General features: G+C 45.5%; 1 pseudogene; it reads left to right on the forward strand.

Annotated features, from left to right (window-relative positions):
- Positions 1-4,421: 4,421 nt before the first annotated feature.
- LOC100660838 (cellular tumor antigen p53-like) lies at positions 4,422-5,584 on the forward strand (annotated as a pseudogene).
- The last annotated feature ends 712 nt before the right edge of the window (positions 5,585-6,296 follow it).

The following is a 6,296-nucleotide window of genomic DNA, read 5'->3' on the forward strand; positions in this document are numbered from 1 at the left end:
CATCACCTAGCCACCCACAACAGGGGTCCAACTGGTGCCTACCAGTCCTTACAACTGAAAGCACTGGGTCCCCATGGTCCAGCTGCAGAACTGAACCACCTTTGCGTTCTAGGGAACAGGAACATGCTTTCCTCACAGACACTCAGGGGACAGCTGACAACCACCTGCCTTGTTCAGAGCATGACTCCCTGTTGCAACCAGATACCTGTGGGTACACCAATCTCCCCTGTGCCTCGAAGACCAAGGATGCTCTGGGGAGTCCTCTCCTTTCAAGCCAGTTAGCAGTGGAAAACACAATGGAGGAGTTTGCATGGGAGTTATCTTGTTCAGTTTGTCTCTTTTCCCTAGAAATGGTTCACAGTACTTCCTACTTCCACTCACATTATGCTGGCTAGAACTCAGCCACTAGTTGGCTAGAACTATCCACATGGACTGCTCAGCAGCCAGGAGTCTCTGTTGTACAAGGCTGACTCCAGCCCAATCAGGAAGAGAGCATTACGTTTGTTGTTGTTGTTGTTAAAAAAGTTGTTGTTAGGTGCCATCAATTCTAACTCACAGAGACCCTGTGTACAACAGAATGAAACACTGCCTGGTTCTGTGCCATCCTCACAATAGTTGCTATGTTAAAGCCCACTGTTTCAGTCACTGTGTCAATCCATCTGATTCAGGGTTTTTCTCTTTTTGGGTGACCCTCTATTTTTCCGAGCATGATGTTCTTCACTGCCTGGACCCTCCTGATCACGCGTCCAAAGTACGTGACATGAAATTTTGCTATCCTCACATCTAATGAGCATCTTGGCTGCATAAGGTTTAGAGCAAGAAATTTTGGATAAGACACAAGCACAGCAACCTTGACTTAGTTAGCAACCTTGACTTAGTTACTTAACAACTCTGGGTCTTGATTTCCTCATCTGTAAAATACCCTGCCTTCCTCCAAGGGTCACTGTTGTCACTGTTGTTAGGTGTTGGTGAACTGGTTCCAACTCATTGCGACCGTATTAGGAGACTCAGAATGAGACAGAGCAGCAGTTCTCAGACTCCCTGTGCGTGCACATCACCTCAGCATCTTGGTAAAATGTAGATTCTAACTCAGGAGGACACGGTGAGGTCTGAGATTGTGCTTTTCTGGGAAGTTCCCAGGTGATGTCAATGCTGCTGGCCTCAGAGGAACAGAAGAGAGAGTAAAAAGGGATAGTTAGAGAATAGTTTTGTAAACCACAAAGTTATTTGTAGAAATAAAGAAGAATTTTCCTGGTCCTCACTTTAACTGATTATAAATAAATCCCCAACTAGCCAGCAGTTCTAGGATGTGTTTAGTATGAGCATCAGATAGAATTTGACAGTCACAGGGTTTGGAGAATAGGAAGAATTTAAGGAGTTACTATCCACCACCCCCCTACTCCCCCCCCCCGCTTATTTTTAAGACAATTAATCAAATTCAGAGAAATCATTGATGCCCCCAAAATCTCTCAGTAACTTAGTGGTGTGGTAGGATTAGAATGCAAACATTGGACTTTTTTTCTGTCATTAAATAAACTCAATGATAACCTTTTAAAGAAAAGGTACTTTTATGCTTCACTAAAGCTAGAACAAATATGATTCTGGTCCATACCCAAAAAGGTCCCAGAAGGTGAAATTCAACAAGAAAGGCCACCAGGGTACTAAATACAGGCAAGCTGTCACATGGTACACATCAAGGGATTTTTCAGGAAAATGATCTTCAAAATGCAGTGAGCCCTAACAAAGTTACATCCCAAGTATCCAAAATATCATGTAAACACAAATTTCCTTCTTTTTACTTCCTGGCAAAAATCAGAATTTTGTTTCCAATGTATACAAACTCTAGTCATTCCTATTAAGGGATAATTAGAAAAAGAGAGAGCTTGGGGTAGCAAACAGAAAAAGGAAATAAATGCGTTCCCTGAAGAACAACAGTGGTTTCTGTGGCGAGCCATGAAGACAAAAAAATCTAAAGCTTTTTTCTTTTTTGTATTCCTGGCATGTAAATTATCCTGCATCTGAGATGATGGTGGGTCCTAGGTGCTTAGAGAAGAACATGAGATGTAGGATCACTGACGTGAAAGACAAGAGTCAAAAACTCCCAAGTCATAAATCAGAAAGGCACAGAATATCTGGAAACCAAATCGCAGTTGTCATCTCCAACAAAGCAAAGTGAATTTGAACATGTCTTGGTGAAATTAGGTAGGAGTACAACTGGCCCAAAGAGCAACATCATGATAAAAAGAGAAAAGACTGAGGTTGTCAAGGATTTCATTTTACTTGGATCCACAATCAACAGCCATGGAAGCAGTAGTCAAGAAATCAAAAGACGCATTGCACTGGGTAAATCTGCTGCAAAGGACGTCTTCAAAGTGTTGAAGAGCAAAGATGTCACCCTTGAAGACTAAGGTGCATCTGACCCAAGCCATGGTATTTTCCATCACATCATCTGCATGTGAAAGCTGGACAATGAATAAGACCAAAGAAGAACTGACGCCTTTGAATGGTGGTGTTGGCAAAGAATATTGAATATACCATGGACCGCCAAAAGAATGAACAAATCTGTCTTAGAGGAAGTACAGCCAGAATGCACCTTAGAAGCAAGGATGGTGAGACTGCGTCTCACATACTTTGGAGATGTTGTCAGGAGGGATCAGTCCCTAGAGAAGGACATCATGCTTGAGAGTACAGGGTCAGCAGAAAAGAGGAAGAACCTCAACGAGGTGGATTGACACAGTGGCTGAAACAATGAGCTCAAGCATAACGATTGTAAGGATGGCTAAGGACCGGGCAGTGTTCCGTTCTGTTGTGCACAGGGTCACTATGAGTCAGAACTAACTGGACACCACCTAACAACAACAACTTATTGAGCAAGGAATGGTAAATGAAAATCAATACTTGCATGAAAAAAGCCAAACTCATTGCTGTCAAGTCGATTCTGACTCATAGCGACCCTATAGGACAGAGTAGAACCGCCCCATTGAGTTTCCAAGGAGCGCATGGCGGATTCAAACTGCCAACCTCTTGGTTAGCAGCTGTAGCACTTAACCACTATACCACCAGGGTTTCCAATACTTGCATATTCATTATTAATTTAAGATGAGTAAATATGAGTATCTTCATTTAGTGAGCAATTTTAAGTATTTTTAATAAAGATTAAAATACTACCAGGAATTTCCATACCCCACCTCACAACCCTCTTCCACCAGAAGGCCTTTGAATCCTCAATCAAGAATTCTCCCATCCTGGAGGTTTTCCAGAATCTACTGCAGACTGGAGCGTTATTAGTCTTCTTTGTACCGTGGGCTTCTCTGGCAGTCTGTTGAAGCCAAGGGCTCCCTCCTCAGAATGATGTGTTAAATGCAGGATAAAACACATAGAATTAAAAAGGAAGCCATGTGGAGAAATTAGAATCCTGGTGCATTGCTGGTGGGACTGTAAAGCGGCAGTCACTGTGGAAAACACTTTGGCAGTTTCTCAAAACATTCAACATAGAATTACCATATGACCCAGCAATTCCACTCCTAGGTATATACCCAAAATATCTGAAAGCAGGCACTCAAACAGATACTTGCAGACAAATTTTCAAGGCAGCATTATTCACAACAGCCAAAAGACAGAAACAACCCAAGTGTCCACCAACGGATGATAAACAGAACCTGGAACATACACACGATGGACTATTATTATTCGGCCATTAGGAAAAATGACGTTCAGATACATGCTACCACATGGATGACCCCTGAAAATATTAGCCCTTAGGGAGTTCATGAACTTCAATTTAAGAACAAGTGATTGGGGAAGGACTCTTCTGGGATGGTCAAAGTTTTTTCTTACAGGAAACAGACGGTGTGCAGAAAAGTTTTAAAAACCCAAAGATGCACAGAAAAATCCTGCTCGGGATCAGTCAGGGAAGAAAAGAATGAGCTGCAAAGAGAAGTCTAACCTTGACTTTCTCCCCAAACCCAACACTATTCATGACGTGCCTTTAAAATCCTACATTAAGGAATTACCCAGAGAATTTGCTTGGCCCCAGCCCTGCAGACAAAACATGTTTTATGTCCTGAGGGCAGGTGAAGGGAGGCAGCACTGGGAACTGGAAGATCCAGATGAGATCCAAGCTTCAGTCTTAGTCCCCTTGTTTTCTGCCACTAACTAGCCCTGTTAGCTTGGTCAGGTCACCTAGTTTCTGAATTGAAACTTCCTGTCTATAAAAAGAAAAGTTTGAATTAAACCATCTCTGGAATTTTTTCTAGCTATGACGTTGTGGTTCTAAGATAATGCATAACTATCTGGGAAGAAATGTTAACGAGTCAAAAGCCCGAAGCCACCATCCTGGGCACAGCTAGCTGCTGGGCTCTGGGGGCACCTTCTTTCTGGACTTGGAGAGTCCTTCCCAAGAAGGTCACACACTTCCCTGAGGTTCCATAGCCAGACTGCCTTCCCTGGAGCTGCAATGGAGGAGCCTCAGTCAGATCTCAGCACTGAGCTCCCTCTGAGTCAAGAGACGTTTTCATACTTGGGGAAACTCCTTCCTGAGAAGCTGGTTCTGTCCCCCTCACTGTCCCCAGAAGCGGAGGCAGTAGACAATCTGCTACTCCCAGAAGATGCTGCAGACTGGCTAGAAAGCCAAGCTGGGGCTCAAGGAATATCAGAAGCCCCTACACTAGCCACCTCCTGGATGCTGTCATCCTCTGTCCCTTCTCAGAAGACCTGCCCAGCACCTATCGTTTCTGTCTGGGCTTCTTGCATTCTGGGACAGCCAAGTCCGTCACCTACACATACTCCCCTGAACTTAACATGCTGTTTTGCCAGCTGGCAAAGGCCTGCCCAGTGCAGCTGTGGGTCACCTCAACACCCCCGCCCAGCACCTGTGTTCACACCATGGCCATCTACCAGACGTCAGCATATGATGGAGGTCATGAAGCACTGCCGCCACCTTGAGTGCCGCTCTGACTATAGCAATTGCTTGGACCCTCCTCAGCACCTCATCCAGTGGGAGGAAACCTGCATGCTGAGTATTTGGAGGACACCATCACTCTATGACATAGTGTGGGGTGCCCTAGTAGCCACCAGAGGTCGGTTCTGACTACCACCATCCACTTCAACTTCATGTGTAACAGCTCCTGCATGGGGGGCAGGAACCTATCCTCACCATCATCACACTGGAAGACTCCAACGGTAATCCGCTGGGACACAACAGTTTCGAGGTGCATATTTGTACCTGTCCTGGGAGACACAGATGTACAGAGGAAGACAGTTTCCACAAGAAGTGGGAGCCTTGCCCTGAGCCAGCCTCTGGGAGGATCACTAAGCGAACACTGCCCACCAGCACCAGCTCCTCTACCAAGCCAAAGAAGAAGCCACTGGATAAAAAATACTTCACCCTTCAGATCCATGGGCATGAATGATTCAAGATGTTCCTAAAGCTCAACGAGGCCTTGGAGCTGAAGGATGCCCAGGCTGGGAGGCAGCCAGAGGGGAGCAGGGCTCAACCCAGCCTTCCCAAGTCTAAGAAAAGGCAATCTACCTCCTGCCATAAAAAAAACTAATGTTCTAGAGAGAGCAGCCTGACTCAGACTGACGTCCTTCACTTCCTGTCCCCCATTTACACACCCTGCCCCTGCCTTCCTTCCCTACCATTTTGAAATTCACATGCTTGAACCCCTGCTTCATACAGGTGTGCCTCCAAAACACTCAGGAACTCTTCACTTACCTTGGTCTGGGCCTCCACTAAAGATGTTGGCATACACTGGTGATTTGGGGGGCATGAGGGCAGCTGGGACACTCCAGCTTAGATTTTAAGGTTTTTACTATAAAAAATGCTTGGGAGAGAGAGGATAGCATTCCTGCACGTAAGAATTAGATTTTAAAACCAGTCATAGAACTGGCCATACCTGGGTTGGAAGTCTAGGTCACCAGCAGACTAGCCAGGGAAACTATCTCAAGGTGTTTCACTCCTCCTGACAGCAATGTGCATGTCTGAGAAATGCTGACACCCACCACCTACCTCGTGGGGTTTGACATGAGGTTAATGAAATGATGTGTGTAGGACGCAAAGATCCCACAGTGCTGGAAGTCACCAGGCTGCTGGCCTTAAAACCATCTTAGATCACATGGTATCTGGGACTTGGCTTCTGGGCAGTGCTGGTCCCCCTGTCCCTGTTGGTTGATGGATTGACTGGGCAGCTGGTTAAGGGACGGAGTTTCCAAGTCCCTTTTCTGCTGGCCTAGCCACGTCCTGTCTAGCTTTCAGGTAAACCTCACCACCTAAAAGGAAACCTCGCCCCGTCCCA

This window comes from Loxodonta africana, chromosome 27, assembly GCF_030014295.1.
Source record: "Loxodonta africana isolate mLoxAfr1 chromosome 27, mLoxAfr1.hap2, whole genome shotgun sequence".
NCBI lineage: Eukaryota > Metazoa > Chordata > Mammalia > Proboscidea > Elephantidae > Loxodonta > Loxodonta africana.